Source organism: Acomys minous (assembly GCF_964271855.1).
Source record: "Acomys minous genome assembly, chromosome: 3".
Lineage (NCBI taxonomy): Eukaryota > Metazoa > Chordata > Mammalia > Rodentia > Muridae > Acomys > Acomys minous.
The window spans coordinates 6,601,772-6,618,944 of NC_140485.1; the positions used below are offsets into that span (position 1 = coordinate 6,601,772).

Sequence of the window (17,173 nt, forward strand, 5' to 3'; positions counted from 1 at the left end):
AATTATAAAATTTAGCATTGCGTAATCTACGTTTCAAATCCTGCTTCCAAGAGAAATACACAGTCCGCATATGGAACCTAGACCATGATCCCTTCTTTGCGACCCTCTCAGATGAGTTCTGGGTCTGACCCACCTGCCCCATCTTTCTTTGTCTTTTATGAGTTTGTCTCTGGGTTTGGCCGGTCACTCTGGTCCATGCTAACTGATTCCAACTTTGAATTTACAGGTGCAATTTCTCTTTTGGTAGCTCTGGGCTTCAGTCTTCTAGAAGTTTGCCTACCAATCGGCTAGGCAAGCTTCCCTTTTGTTTGTTTGTTTTGTTAGGAAAAACTGCAAGAATTTTCCAATAACTAATAAATTATTCATAAACTTTATTAAAAGTTAAACTAAAAACAGCACAGCCCTTGTCTAGCGATGTCGTGAGGAATAACAGAAAAATCATGACTATTTCAGTCACTACAGCAGAAGTGTGCTGACACCACAGAGCACTTTTGAAATCCCAGGGGCGCTCTAAGAAGCAGTGTCAGGTTTCACCCAGTAGAAAGACATGAAGGCTGTTAGGCCTGTGGAGATCTTGGTGGATGGGTAATGACCTCCCAGGACACGCTTGCTGTCACCAGAAGCAGTTATCGTCCTCGGGAGCCTTTGCTACCCATCGCCAATGCATCCTCTGCCGTCCACTGTCCAACCTTCCCACCTTAGATACACAAGCATCGCTGCCTTGTTAGGTAGGCAGAGCACAGTGGATTCATCTCTCTAGAGACTCATGGTGCAGACGGTTCCCAGTAGAGGAGGGGAAGACGACAAAGCATTGGAAACAAACAAACCATTTTCATGGCCTCTGCTACCATTTGAATGGGTAAGGATGCCAAGAAATGTTCTTAATCTTATTGCTAATAAATGTCAAAACCAGTATCCAAGCCCTGCTTTATTTCATTATGCCATGCCACATTCCCTTATTATGGTATCTTTGTTTCTGTGCTTTCAGCATCCGACATGAATCTTATCATAGTGTGTGACACAATAAAACAATAGCACACAAACAGGAAAATGACAGCAAATCTTATGCTCTATTACTAATTTATGTCATCTTGCTAAGAGAAGCAAAAGCAACAACAGTGGTACCCAGGAATGGTTTGAAGTAAGCTCCGTCAATTGTACCAAGCGTTTCTAGTAAAACTTTACAAGTGATAATGGCATAGAAGGAAGGATCGCAGGAGATGTTATAACCTGAGGGCAAATCACCTGAGTTTATTCTGAACTCCGTGATGTACAGTGCAGCCCATGCTACCAGAACAGAGTGGCCCCAACATGGTGACGGCTGAGTTTGTGGGGCTTGTTCCATGAAGGCCTTAACAAAATTCCAGATGTAAATATGGTCATACTTTCTCTAACAATGGTTTGGTTAAATATGTGGTCCCATTTTATTTAACAGTGGCCTCATAAGAATACAATGGAAAAATTTTAAAATCTACTGTTCTTTGTGATATCACAGTACATGTTACTTGCATGCTTTGTAATGTGGATCTGAGCATAGCATAAAAGCACAGCATATATACAGTCATGTACAGCATGTAACACTTATGCTGACAATGCTGTTTTAAGCATTCATTATACATCCACTATGTGACACTGTTACCGTCGCCCTGAATGGGCAGTTGGAGCTGGGTACATAGCTACCATGCCTTGTGTAGTCAAAGCTAGACACAGATGCCAGCAAAGCATCCCCTCCCTATTTAGCAAAACTTTACTCTGCCCCTTCCTCGCTTAATGGAGATGAAACTGGTTAAGGGAACCACGGTGCCAAATAACTCACAAAACAGCAACAAAAAGGCAAACAAATACAAAAAAAAAGTATTTGTGGAACTTGATTGCATTTTCTATGAAATTTTCCCAGCGCACACACGGTTCCTGAGAGGCACCCTTCTTGCTGGCTGCGTGCTGCACAGCAGATTGCTAGCCTCCTCATTATTTCATGATGTTTCTCAGACAAACAGAACAGTAAATACAAAGCCAGCAGCAGCTGCTAATGTCCCTCCAGCCTAACAAATTAGCTAAGAGAAGCAGGACAGAAGAAAATCTGCCTGGTGGTTTATATCTTTTCTGTAAGAATGATTCAACCTGCTATTGGAGCTGCTGTTTCCACCCTGCAAGGTTTGGGAAACCCAGGGAGCAGTGGCTGTCCAACGGCCAGGTCCCTCTGCAGCCACCTAAGAATAATGTTTTTTCTTCTTGCATACTCTACACAATGGCTCTGTTTGTTTGTTTGTTTGTTTTCCCCTTTCTATTGCAACTCAAGATACTCATCTCTGCCCCTGAGTGAAATCACGGCCAGCTCTACTGTTTTCCCTACAGACAGGCACCATGAAGGGGTCTTCTTGTTCAATTTTAAATCTGCTGAAGGAAGGAGGTCATTGCCATTTCAGATTTCTCCACTTCAAAAATAAGAACTGGCTCTGCCAAGGCAATTTCTTCATTCAGCATTTTGTTTACTTTCTACAAAGAGGGGTTGCCACTTCTTTCTAGAAGAAGCTACCGCCATGAAGAGGCTACCGTGGTGGCTTGTCCTTAGGATGATGGAGCTGGCTCACAGCAGAAGGTAAGTCAGCTCATGAGGGTGGGAGGTTGTGGGGTGGGAGAGACTGACACAATTGCCAAATCAGTCTAGCCCCTACACAAACCTCAGACTCTTTTTCATGTTGCTCACATAGGGGGAAACCACCCCTCCCCCCCCCCCACACACATACATATTAAGAATATTTTAGATTTTATTCTGGTGGAAAATCTCCTAACATTTTCTTCATTTTACGTGGCCAGGCACCCTGATTTAGTGTTCGTAATCAAGTTTGGGAAATAGCTAGCTTAGGAAAAAAATCCAAGTTATGAACTGTTAGAACCAAGCTGGGAAGTAGAAGCCATCTTTCCTACAGTGAAACAAATGAAAGATTCTCAGTTGGGGAGTACTTGTCAATCAACCTCTAACTCTGGGTGATCTGATGATGGGAACTTCAGTGCCTTATAGTCTATTGGGCCTTTGATCAGTACTGACTGAGGGACATGCTCCTTTTCCCTTTTCATGTTATTATCTGTATTAAAGGTTTTGGTTTCTTTAAAAACCCAGTTATGTTGTATGAATATGTTTTTGTTTTAATCCCAGGTGTGGGTTATGGGGCTGCTTCAGTTTGTCTGTAGCTGTTAATTGTAATTGTCTCAGACACTAGCAAGACCATGATCTTTGCCAGCTGCAGATAGTTTAATTCTGGGTACTCTGGAGAGGGACTACATTCCTGAGCCCAGAGAGAAAAGGAAAGCTCCAAAGAAAAAGAAGGTGGCAGCTGCCCCTTCCTGCTGATCCCCCTTGCTGCTCCCCTGCTGCTGTTGTGGTTTGTCAAGTGTTCCTGAGCAAAGGGACAAGAAGAAGTTGGAGATATCCTGGGGACAAAGTTTGGACTTGACCCAAGGAACTCAATGGCCCTAACCAGCAGGAAGTAATATAAAAAGAACTCAGTGCCCCCTAGTAACCTTCTGTCTCTCCCACCTGGTGTTGAAGGTGGAAGGAATAAAGGTTGAGAAGGAGGTGGGAGGTATAAAAACACAATAAGAAGATTTTTTAAAGTATAACTACAATTATCCTTATCACACAAATGTTTAAAAACTAGATAAAAAAGAGAGGAAAAGTGCTCTTTTTCGTGCCAACTCCTAGACAGCCGGCTGTGTCAAGTGGAAGCTGTCTCCTTCCCAGCCTCAGGCTGTCAGAAACACATTGATGTGAAGGATGAACATGGACTCTGCCTTCCATGAGAAGTGCGGAGCCACAGAAGGAGATGCCGATGCTCTCTCTGGGTGAACAATGGTCTGACTCAGTGGTGGGAATAAAAACAAGTTTTCCCACAAAGCAAACTGTCTTGACCCATGGCAGAGTGTTGACCAAGGAGCACTCTTGTTATAGGCCAAAGAGAAGAACAGAGGACATATTAGTCTGTTTGGGATGCATTGTGGATGCCAATCTGACTGATCTCTCTCTGATGAATATTTTTCTAAAAGGAAAGGATGTTTCTGGACTGACAGAGACTACCATACTTTGCCAGCTTGGCCCTAGTGAGCTAGCAGAATCTGACAGTTTTTGACTCTCTACACAAATGATGTCTACCATCATGTTGTCAGAAAGCCCTTGAACAACGAGGGACAGAAGCCTGGAAACAAAGCCCCCAGGATTCAGTGTTTCACTTTCACTGTGTCCTGCAGCACAGACATTGCCTTGTTGCTCTGAAGAAACAACGCACTAAGAAAGCAAGGAGGAGGCTGCAGGATATGCTAAACTTTCCACCAAGAGAATGAAGGAGGCCAAAGGAAAACTCCAGAAACAAATCGCCAAAAGACATGGGCTGTCCTCACTAAGAGCTTCTGAGTCCAGTCAAATAGGTCTTTAAGATTTAAAAAAAAAAAAAAGACATGATCAGACCTTGAAAAAAATTAATGAAAGTGCACTGTTAATTTTAAATCTGCCCTTATCGAAATGTTATTATTCCATATCAATACCTTTTCCCTTTTCAAAGAAATAGTAAACTATAAAGACTACTGTGCACATAGACAATGTATATCATTACCTGATAAGTTGTTTTTAAAAGGCTACATCATGTTTTTTTAAATTGTTTTAAGTCTGGCTCTTGTAATAAGTAGTTTCTACTTATTAGTTTAAGGTATCTTCTGAGTAACATAAAATTAACTTGCTTGGTCAGTTCCCCCACCCCCAACTCATGACCAATTTTAAGACTTGGGACAGAATGTCAAGGTTTTCATTTGGGAATTCTGGTACAAGATTCTAAGTGAAGCATTGCACCGCTAGGTGACTGATAAGGTTAAGCCTGTGAGTCTATTTTTGAGTGCACATACACGTGCAAGTGATTATTTCTTTTTTGTCTCTTAAAGACTTTTCTGACTCCATAGATCAGGCTTGCCTTAGATGTATGATGTTCTCCACCTTCCAGTCTTGGTGTCCTGAGTGCTACAATCACTAGTGCGTTCTACTATACTTGATTTTGCATTTTCTTTTTAATAATTACTCTAGAATTCCACAAGACAAAGGTATATTTTACTTACCTTAATTAAAGGCACAGGGATTATTAAGTGTCTGTATATTTGTGTTATGAAAGTAACTTCCCATATTGTAGAGAAGATGAACTGACACCACAGGCTGTGGTTCAAAAAACTTTTTTAAAGAAAATCAATCGTATGTTGAAAGCCAAAGGTTTATGATGAAGAAGACAACACTTTAAACATTACGAATGTCTTGTCTTGGTTGACTCTATAGAGAGATTCAAAACCTGTCAGAAACCACAGAGATTATAAAGTATAAGATGTACTTCTTGACTTTGCCAAAAGTGGATGAGTGAGTGCTGTTTTCAAAATATGGATGATACACAAAAGGAAAATACTCAGAAAAGAACAGAATTTCCCACAGGAATAGGCCATGCTCGAATCTGATTCTGTTGTTGTTAGAGACAGGAAGTGGAAAGCATGCTGAAGAAAAAAAATGTGGCCAATGGCTCCAGCCCAAGCTGGGCCCAGATCATCCCCACCTTTCCAGTGCTGCAATGGCGTAGGCACAGCCATTCCTGCTTCACTGGATAAGGTGTGTTGACTTAGTGACTGAAGTTAGTCACTCCCTGGGAAACTACCTCAGGCTCATTCTTGCACTTCTCCCATCTCTGATGTTTCCAGTCCCATCCAGGCTCACTTTGAACTCCCTTCCCATGAGAAGCACACCGAAGCAGCAAACAAACACAAACAAAAGACAGGGATACCTGATTTATTCTTCAGAATGGCACGCCAGGCATGGAGTTATTGGGAGTAAGTTTCAGGTTCCTTACCCTGGAGGCATATACACCTTTTACAAGGGTGACGAATATTTTCCAGAATACATCTTACATTTTCCAGGCTGCTGACAACACAATCAGTGAATTTCCACTGTAAGCAGCAGCAGGTCCATGAAGCTGAGGGTCACAGCAAGGCAAATCCAATTACGTCAGCTCTACAGAATACCTTTGAAAAACCCAACTCGATAAAAGTCCAGGGCCTTCAGTTCAATCACTGTAACAAGTTTTTGTGGCTCACAGCATTTGGGTGGATGAATCATGCCATTTCTTTGTTTCTTTAAAATTCAACTCAGATCTTGGTTTCCACTCAGTGAGCTCAAGGCAGTATCCAGTACTCATCCTTGTTTCTCCAGTCCTGGTTAGATCATATAATATGCAGAGATTTTTCTAACATGGCATAAGGGACATAAAAAAGGGTGCCTAGGGATTGTCCCTCATAAGTGTCTCTGCACCGTCCAGAGGGTGGGCCACTGTGCTTACTCCTAGCTAGCTCCTCCGAGTTTGAGGGATTGAGTTCAGGTCTTCTGTGTAGTCTAGATGACTGCCCTCCTCCCATTATGAGGATGAGAAGGCCACCTTCTGTCTGGGAAAAAAATGAACTGATCTTGTAAAAGCAGGGACAGCTTCTTGCTTCCTGCCCCCTTGCTGGGAAGACTTGAACAAGATGCGAAGGAAAATTCAGCATGTGAAAGTGACTAAAGTGAAGATAAACACTGTCAGTGCACAAACACAGCACTCAGCAACAGTGCGAGATAGAAGCCATTGGCGCAAGGTCTTCTGGTTGACCTCATGCTTGCAAGGTCCTGTGTGATGTGTGCCTAATAATCTCTTGCTGACAGAGAATGGCCTGGACTCCTCCGAGATAGAGCAAAAGTCCCAAGTCTCTATGTAAAAGCAGGAAATATTTGCTGGGTCATCTCTTCTTGCCTCCCTGCCCCAATCCCCCCCCCCCGTACCCCACCTCCCCCATCTTTAAGCCATCTCAAACATCATCCTTCTACTTACCAGTCTCCACAAGTACCAACCCATAGGTAATTAATCTATCTCTAGGAGAGCAAATCTCTTGAGAGAAAACATTAATTTATCAGTTTGGCTCTTTACAAATTTTAATGACCCTTTGAGCAACTGAATTAAATGCAAATTTCTGAGATTCGGGCTTAAATCCTATTCATTGTGTCTATTCTTTCTTTTCTTATTCTTCTTCATTCTATTTAACCTTTTGTATCTTTGTGATGCGTCAAGAAAAAATTGCTTTTAAGTTTGAGGACAGCTTAGATTAAGGATTTAAAAGAAAGTAAAGGGGAAGCTTTTATGCAACAATGTCTTTCAGACCAAATTTTGTTAGATAATACTTAGGGGAAAAAAAGTTAAATGGTATCTTTCAAAATGAAGTGAAAATGAAGTCAGAAATATATTTACTTGAATTTTGACAGTATGGTTGGCCCCAATCTTGTACAAGCCTTGTGGTTTAACTATAGTTGCAATAGTTCAAAATGTAAGGCTTATGTTATGTCCAGAAGACATGTTTTTGTTGCATATATGCTATTCCTTGGTTTTCCATTCTTTCTGCCCTCTCTTCTGAGATGCCGCCTTGGAGGTGGTGTCATCGCTATCGCAGTTGGGGTCTTGGGGTCAAACGTTACACTATCACTTAGTCTCAGCATTTTTCTTGTAACTATCACCTACTGCAGTAAGAAGCTTCTCCAATGAATGCTGGATGCCAGACTGGTTACGGGCATAAATATGAGTATCTAGAAGGTAGTTTGACACATGGTTGTTTAGCATAATAATAGTAGTAAGCTTCCACCAAGTTCATGTGCTCTTCCAGTCAAGGGGTCTTGACCGTATTTACAGAGCCAGGCACACATTTTCTCCTGTGACTAAAGCCTCCAATCCAATCTGAAAGATGTTATTTACTCCCATAATACTCACGCCACTATTATTCCAGAGAACATCTTGTCTACTAGGTCATTATGAACTTAAAGGAATTCATGCTTTGGGAAGAAGAGGTCTGACTTTCTTCTCTGTTGTAACCACAGACTCATTGCTCCAGCTCCGCTGGATAGCTGCCCACCTGTGTATGTACAAGTAACTCCAAACTCAATGGGCCACGCACAGAAAGAAGACATAAAAGTAGGAAAGGACTCGCTGAAAAGAAAGATACTAGTAGGAGACAGAGAGGGATAGACAGGAGGGGGATCAGGGTGAAAAAGACTAAAATCACTATGTGACTGTATAAAAACATCCAACAATAAAAAATGGAAAAACATAAATCTGAGAAAACTTTTAAAGAGAATTCTTAGAGTAAAAAATGTTCATAATAGCCAAAATCTTGGGAATAACTTAAAACATTTAATGTCTTGTATACATGTGTATTTACAAACACACAGTGTATAGCAAGACACTGTCCAATGTGATGTGAATATCAACTTCTTGCATAAGAACTTCCAAGGCCTCTGGAGTATTGTACAAAAATGAAGATGTATCACATAGGGCTGTTGGACACAAGGAGTCTTCATCACCAGCAGGAAGGAAGCAGTGCCATGATCAATCAAACGGAGAATTAATTCACTACAGCTCCATGGCTTTTAATCATCTGCATCTTAAATTCTATTTATCCATTTTAAATTATCTCTCCCATTCATCGTCCTCTCCACTGCTCTGCCAGGAGCCAGAAAGGTGAACCACACTGTGCTCCGCAGCAGCCCTGCTCTGCTGAAACACAGTTGAGAGACAGAATGCCTGGCAAAGCCAACTTTGGAGCCCACAACCTGAGAATTCAATTTTCTCAAAAGGATTCACTTCTTCAAATTAGAATACATAAGTAAATGACTTCTCAGATCGTGGCGAATTACCAAGTCAGTGGTTTCTTTGCATTTCTAAACCTGTGCTTGCTTGGGTTTCTCTGCTGCTTAGTGTTTTCTTCATGGTTTCTCTAGCTCTCTGTTCTGTTGTCCCAGTGGATGAACCCATAGCAGCAGTGCTCAGAGAGTCTGTAACAGAGACAGCCCACCCAAACTGTATCTGCTGAAAAGGCAGAGAAGCAGGCTGAGCACAGAATTCTAAAATTAATTAAAGTTTGACTTTCTCCTCCATCAATATGTTGAGGCTCATCAATAATTTGTGTTCTCATGGGGAACATCTGGCATCTCACAAATGTTTTTTTTCTATAAAATTATCAACAAAAAGAAAAAGAAAGAAAGAAAAGAAACAAATCTATACCCTGAGATGAGATGAAGAGTGGGGAGAGCAAGGGAATGTTGTCAGATAATCAACGAAGTAGCCCTCTCTAACTGAAGCCAACATCAACACAAAATATTCGTTGCCAACAAAGCTGTTTCAAATGAACTTTGTCAAAACACAGAAAAGAAGCAGGCAGCCCTTGCCACTGAGAGAGAACTGAATTTGGGGAGTGGAGAAGAGAGAGAGAGAGAGAGAAAGAAGAAGAAGGAGGAGGAGGAGGAGGAGGAGGGGAAGGAGGAGGAAGAGGAGGATGAGGAAGAGAAGACAAGAAGAGAAGAGAGACAGAGGTGAGGGAGGGGGAAGGGAGGGAGGGAGAGAGGGAGGGAGGGAGAGGAGAGATGGAGGGAGGACAGAGGGAAGGAGGATGGGAGGGAGGAAAGGAGAGAGGGATGGATAAAGAGAAAGGAAGGAAGGAGGGAGGGATGGAGGGGAGCAAGAGGAGAGAGAGAGAAGAGAGAAGGAGGGAGGGGAGGAAAAGTGTGTGTGTGTGTGTGTGTGTGTGTGTGTGTGTGTGTGTGTGTGAGAGAGAGAGAGAGGCTCATTCATGTCTGCCCCATTGTAAGTGTATGTTATAGATCTAACAAATTATTCTTTCCTCTGTGGTCTTCCTACTTCTTCAAAGAAGGTGGCAGCAAAGGCAGAACTAGAATGGCACAGCTTAACTCTGGAACACTCCCTAAGGATGCAGTTGCTGAAGATGTGGTCTCCAGCTTGGCAGGGGTTAGTGGAAGGGTTTGCATCACTGAGGGTGAGCACTTTCAGAAGCTGTGAGTTCTAATTCCTTCCTGCCTGGCTATGGGTTACTGTCTGAGTTAGAGTTTTCCCCTGTTGTGAAGAGACACCATGACCACAGCAACTGTTATAAAAGAAAGCATTTACTTAGGGCTGGCTTACAGTTCAGAGGCTTAGTCCATGGTTACCATGGCAAGAAGCATGGTGGCAACACAGACGCACATGGTGCTGGAGGTGGAGCTGAGAGCTCTACCTCCAGATTGGCCGGCAGCAGGAAGAGAGTGTCACAGTGAGCCTAGCTTGAGCATCTGAGACTTCAAAGAGACACACTTGCTCCAAGAAAGCCACACCTTTTAATAGTCCCACTCCCTATGGGCCTATGCAGGTCATTTTTACACAAACCTCTACAGTTGCTCTGTATTGCATGCTTACCATGATATGCTGGCTGCCTTGCTCAAAGCAACAGAGATAACCAGAGATACACCGGTATCTCTCAAATTTCACCCAAGTAAACCTTTTTTCTTCATAAGCTGGTCAGGTTAGATGTTTGGTTATGCCAATGGAAAGCTGAATACCACATTGAGGAAAGAGCTCCTAGACACCCATGATGCGATTCAAGTACTACCATCTTAAGGTCCATCTTCAGTGTTATCTCTTCCTCATAACCTCCTGTATAGTACCCATTGTCCTCATAACCCTTGGAGACAATTGTTTTGTTCTTGTGATAACCACATGGAAATGCGCTCCAGATAGTCAAACCATGTCAGGAGTAACTCAGCCAATAAGGGACAGGCCTAGAATACAATGTATATTAAACTTGTTTTCCCAGGTTGGTGTCTTCCAAAGGAAGTACTTGGGAAGAGGAGGTTTTATCTAGAGGATGATGCCAAGAAATGTGGGGGGAGGGGAGTGGGGGGGCAGGGGGAAGAAGGCAAGAATTAAAGAGGGAAAGATGCCACAGGTTCCCTGAGTACAAATGAAAGTTCCTGCAGCATAGGACATGTCTAGGGTTTTCCCACTGACAAGCTTGGACAGAACCACGTCAAAGGGTAGGTCACCCACCAGGTTGTTGTTCCCAGGCTCCTCACCAACAGCCTCATCAACACACACCAGGAGCTACGCTCAGCTCAGCCTGACTACACCAAACTCTCTATCCAAGGCCTTCACTTGGTAAATCCAAATAAGAATGTCAGATGGTCAAACCATGTATGACAGAGAGGCTCTCAAAGGAACAATGAGCGCTGTTGGCAGCAGCCACAGTACCCAAGAGCTTGCTAGAAATGCAACTTTGTGCCTCACCTGCCTCAGAAGCAGTGAAGCCCAGAGGCCCCAGGTTTGAATTATCCCTCCAGCGGACTCCAATGGAGGTTGAGAACTACCAAGAGTGGTATCAGGATCTCGCATCGACAACAGGAAACCTGAAAACCCGTATGACAACCAGAGATATTTGTAATGTGAAGGGAGAAAGAAGAAAAACAAGAAGGGAAGGAACTCACTGGACTAACTCAAGAAAAGTCATCATTGGGCTGCAGAGAGAGCTTAGTGGTTAGGGGTGCTTGCTGCTCTTGCAGAGGACCCAAGCTCAATTCCAAGCAACTGTGTCTGGCAGCTCATAATCACCTGTAACCCTTGCTCAGAGAGATCAGATGCCTCTGGTCTTCACAGGTACCTTTGCATACCCATACACGCAATCTAAAAACTAAAAGCAAATCTTTAGGACCAATGCACTCACAGCAGCTGTGGTTGCCTACAAAAGACCTACACGAGATCAAGCCTCAAAATCAGCATTCTGGCAAGGTGAGGAGAGGGGCTCATCATCCCTAACTGAGGGCTTTTGGACAGTTGATATCAACAGTTGATTGCTTCTGAAGGATTCAGTTTCCTTAAAGATGTGACCCCTGGTAAGTTGACCACGTTTCAGGTGCCTGCCCCCATGCCCACGAATATTTGGGGAGCATAAATTGGACTCAGTGGGTTATATTTTTAAAAAACAAAGAGGGCTTAAAGTTAGAAGAGAGCTGGAAGGTGTCGGGTGTATCTGAGAGGAATTAAAGAAAAGAGTCAGGGGTAAATATGATTAAAATATGTTGTATGTATATATGTAATTCTCAAAGAAAAAATTTTGTAAAAATATGTCATATTTGATATATTTTTATAGAATGGAGGTAACTCAGATAGGGTACATTGGCCTTTCGCTGCCACTGGGGCTTCTGAGCAGAATAAAGGAGAGTCAGAGGGTTGAGGAAATGGCTTAGGCAATAAAGTGTTTGCCACACAAACATAAAGATCTTGGCTCAGTCTCTGCCACCACATAAAAGCTGGGCATGGCAGTTTGTACCTGTAATCCCAACACTGGAGAGGAATACAGAGCACAGGAACATCTCCGGGGCCTGAGACTTAGAGAGTTTAGCTGAATCAGAAAGTCCTGGATTCAGTGAAATATTCTGCCTCAAAAAACAAGGTAGAGATTGAGAAATATTTCTGACATAGACTTCTGGCACCCAAAGGAATGCACACACATGTCTGTTCATATACATACATGTATATACACCCATACATACATACACACAAAAAAGGATTCATAAGTGTATATGGAAGTAAAATACTTCTTTGTCCTTGCTAAACCACTGAAGGAAACATCTTGTTGGTTATGACTGTAGGTTGATAAATTAGTCATGAGTGACTGTGCCTATGGCTTTGTGGCCAGTCAAATTCAATATGTGCAGGTCAGTCTGAAGTGCTTGCCAGATCTTAACTATGCTCAACACTACTTTAGTCTTCTCCTTTCATGTATTAATAAACATGCATGTATATAATAAATACAGAGGAGAAGAAATGAAAAAAAGGAAGAAGGGAGGGGAGGAGAAAGGAGGGAAAGGAAGGAAAATTAAAGCATGAAGGAGTCAAGCTGTCCCTTTAAATTTAAAGGAGTTGGAGAGAGGCCAGGGTGGATGTGGCAATGCAGGGCTGTAATGCCAGCAATCTGGAGGCAGAGATAGAGAATCTTGAGTTCAAGGCCAGTCTAGGTAACAGAAGGAGGGGAGAAGGGAAGGGACAAAAGGAAAAAGAATCAGGAAAAGAACATGAGAGAAGGTGGTTGGGACATAGAAGTGTCAGCTCAGAGAAGAAGAGCTCAGGGATGATCTATTCATATGCAAACTGTTACTGAGCACAGAGGCAGTCACCTCCATCAGCCACTGTGTGCCAGGCCTGCTCTGCCCAGACAGGATGTGGAGGGAAGGCAGGAAAGTGGCAAACCACAAACCTTTTCCCAAACTCACTTCAAGCTCATCTTACATAGCAACTATGGCCCCACTCTCCTCATGCAAGTGCTGCCAGCAGCTACTCAACCAGAGATGGGCTCCTAGGACATGAAGGTCTATCAGTCAGTCTGCCTGTGAGACAGTGGGGCTTGGTGCTGCAGGACTCCGGGAGGGATGCTCCTTTCAGAATGAAGAGGGTGGGAGCCACTTCCCCTGCCTGGGGAACTCAAAGATGGAGACAGTAAAGTGTTAAGCTTGGAAAAGTGGTCGATACACCGTGATTAAAACAGAGAGCATGCGCAGGACTCTCTTAGAAGAGTTTAAAAGATTCCAGGCATGTTTGAAGTTCTGGAAACCACCCAGATGGGCTTCAACTTTTTAAATGATGTGTATTCCTTCTAAGACGGAGTCTCAATACAGAATCAGAAACCATAAATGTTTCCATAAATGTATCCTCACGTTTGCCAAATACTGGATGGATCTGTAAGGGGGAAAAATACCACCTGTCAAGTACACCACTCTTAAATGCTTTATGCTCTCTTGTTTTCACTCAGGGGATCTGATTTTGGCAGAGATTGGGGGGGGGGGGGATGATTTCAGAAAGCCTGCATGATGGTCCATTTATATGCAAATAAAATTCTTTAGTTAGTGACCAGCCTGGGGTGCCCCCTAGAGGTTCAAACAAAATGTGTTTATTACAAATCCAACTGTTTCCAATCTAGGCTGCAGAGAAGAATCACCTGGGGAGTGTTAAAACCTACTTCAGTGAGACCACACATGTGCAGATGGGACATTAGCTGGCATTTTGTGCTGTGTGACAAGAGCATCAGAGCTTCATGGGGATCTGCAGATGGGACTGTAGCTCAGCACAGCCCTTGGCTAGAATGCACAAAGCCCTGGGTTCAGTCCCCAGCTACCGGGGGTTCAGGTTGATTTCTGGACTTACAGTAGTTCTTGAAATCAGGGCTGTTTATCCTCTGTTTATTTGTTCCTCCCAAATTTCTTTCACAGTCCTAAGGTTTCTATATTCCCATACAATTTTACATATTTTAAAAATTACTTTTAATTGGGGAGGCAGGGATGCACACAGGTAAAGTTCAGAAAGAGTCTAAGGTCAATTGGCTAAACAGAAAATGCATTTATCCACTGAGCCATGCCAGCACCCCGTATATGATTCTAGAAGCAGCTTAGTAATTTATTTTATAAAAATGTTTGCTGAGGTTTTGACTGTAAACTAGTTTGGGGGAAAATTATCAAGTTAACATTATTGATTCTCTGATCCATAAAACAGTGCCTGTCTCCTTTGATTTAGCTCTTCTGTTTCTCTCAGCAACACTTGGCATTTCTCAGTGTCAGACCTTGGAAGAACTAGACTCCTCTCCCACACTCAGTGATAAATATGTTAAAAAAAAAAAAAAAAGAAAAGAAAAAAGAAAAGAAAAGAAAAGAAAAAGCACAGCTTTGGGAAAGCAAACAGCTTTTATTAATTATTTATTTATTCACTTTACAGCTAGGTCATAGCCCTCTTTCTTCTCTCCTCCCAGTCCCTCAGTCCTTCCCCCTCTCCCTCTCCTATTACTCACAAAAGGAGACCCACACACATCCACCTACCCCAGCTCATCAATTCCCATCAGGACTGAGTTTGTCCTCTTCCCCTGTGGCCTAGCAAGGCAGTCCAGTCAGGGAGAAGTAATCAAAAAGCAGTCAACAGACTATGTCAGAGATAGGCCCTGCTCCCCTTACTAGTGGACCTACATGAAGCATAAGCTGCCCATCAGCTACATCTGTGTAGGGGGCCTAGGTCCAGTCCATTGAAGGTCTTTGGTTGGTACTTCAAACTCCCCAGGCCCCTCTGGGCCCTGGTTAGTAAGCTCTGTTGGTCTTCTTATGGAGCTTGTATCACCTCTAAGTCCTTTTATCCCCCCCCCCCCCACTTTTCCATTAGACTTTCTATGTTTCGCCCAATGTTGGCTTTGAGTCTCAGTATCTGCTTCGAACTGCTGCTGGGTGGAGTCTCTCAGAGGACACCTCTGATAGCCTCCTGTCTGCAAGCATAGCAGAGTATCATTAATGGTGTCAGGCGTTGACTGTCTTACATGGGGTGGGTCATGGGTTGGACCAGGCATTGTTTGGACATTCTCTCAATCTCTGCTCCATCTTTATCTCTGCACATCTTGTAGACAGGGTAGGTTTTGAATCAAAGTTTTTGTGGGTGGGTTAGATTTCTCCTCCCTCCACTAGGAATCTTGTCTAGTTAAAGGATGTCCTCTTCAGTCGCTATGGCCCCTGTTACTAGGAGTCCCAGCTAGCATTCCCCGCATATCCTCCCAGAGCCCTGTTCTGACTTAGGTCTCCAACTTGTCACCGAGATGCCCCCACGGTTTCTTTTTTCTCTGCTGGCCTTTGGCATATGAATATGATCTAGTCATGACCTCCTAAAGCAGTGGTTCTCAACCTATGGCTTGCAACCCCTTTTGAAACTTCTGTCTTCAAAATATTCACATTACCATTCATAACAGAAGCAAAATTTCAGTTATGAAATCATTTTATGGTTGGGAGGGCTCATACAACATGAGTAACTGAATTAATGGGTGTTGGCATATTTTTTTAAAACTATTTTAATTTATTGCAGTTTCTTTCACCCTTTTCTACCCCAATCCCTTCCAACACCCTAAGTAGGAGAGAAAGAAGGTTAGTGGGGAAAAGGGATGTACTTCTCTTAGCTACTTCCTGCTGTTTAGGGTCATCGGGTTCCTTGGGGCAAGTCCAATCTTTGTTTCAGGTTATCTCCACCTTCTTCTTGTCAAACTGAAATAACAGCAACAAGGAGCAGCAGGAGCAGCAGCAGCATCCTTCTTCCTTCTCAGGGCCCCATTCTCTCTCTGGGCTCTGATATTTATTCCTTCTCCAGAGTCCTCAGAATTAAACTATCTACAGACGGCAAAGAGCCCTTCTCAGAACCCACACAAGCAAATAGTTTGCTGCTGTAGACAATCTGAATCAGCCCCATGCCCCATACCTAGAATTAAAACAAAAACACATGTACATATATAACTGGGTTTTTAAAGACACCAAAATTTTCCACTACAAAAGGGTCACAGTATTAGAATGGTTGTGAACCACTGTCCTAGAGTGTCTTACTTAGGGTTACAATTGCTGTGATAATATATCATGACCAAATTGGAAGAAAGGGGTTTATTTGATTTATACTTTCATATCATAGTCCATCACTGAAGGAAGTCAGGGCAGGAACTGAAACAGGGCAGGATCTTAGAGGCAGGAGCTGATGTAGAGGCTATGGAGGGGTGCTACTTACTGGCTTGGTATCTCTCCATGGCTTTCTCAGCCTGCCTTCTTATAGAACCCAGGACCACTAGTCCAGGGGTAGCCCCACGAATAATGGACTGTGCCCTCCTATGAATCATGAATTAAGAAAATGCCCTCCCAGCTTGCCTGAAGCCCAATCTTATGAAGGGAAGAGGTTTACTCCTCTCAACTGACTATAGCTTGTGTCAAGTTGACGTAAATCCTGACAGCACATAGAGAAATAAAAGCCTGTTTGCCCTCAGTGCTGAGAAGCATTCAAGTGATCTTGGAAGCTTTATTGTCCTCTGTTATCAACCCACCTCCAACACATCAATACTGCCTCCATTACCACCACCCTGAATATGTCAGTACTGTGAAAATTCTTCACTTGGGATTTGATAGTCAGGAAACCAAATTTAAAAGAAAGTGAAATTCTAAATATAAAGGAAAATCTGGGTTTTGCTGCGGGTAGTGGAAATGGTCCGCGTTCAGGAGGCTGAGGCTGGATGACTGTTACTTCAACACCAGTCTGGGCTACGTAGTGAGTTTGAGATCAGCCTAGGCTATGTGTAAATTCTACAGATGTGGGGACCAAGAGAGGGAAGGAAAGGGAGCTAGTCATTATTTGTTGGACTAAAGCCCCCCTGCCCTCCCTCTCTCTCTCTCTCTTTACACAATAGCACAATACCACAGACTAGGTACATTATAAAGAAAAGAGGTTAATTTTAGCTCTCAGTTCTGGAGATACTAGTC

General features: G+C 43.1%; 1 long non-coding RNA gene across 1 annotated transcript in view; it reads left to right on the top strand.

Annotated features, from left to right (window-relative positions):
* The first annotated feature begins 2,432 nt into the window (after nucleotides 1-2,432).
* Nucleotides 2,433-17,173, top strand: part of LOC311593880 — a 71,824-nt gene continuing 57,083 nt past the window's right edge. Inside the window, exon 1 of the long non-coding RNA XR_014777854.1 lies at nucleotides 2,433-2,599. This is a non-coding gene — a long non-coding RNA (uncharacterized lncRNA). The remainder of the gene's footprint in view (nucleotides 2,600-17,173) is intronic.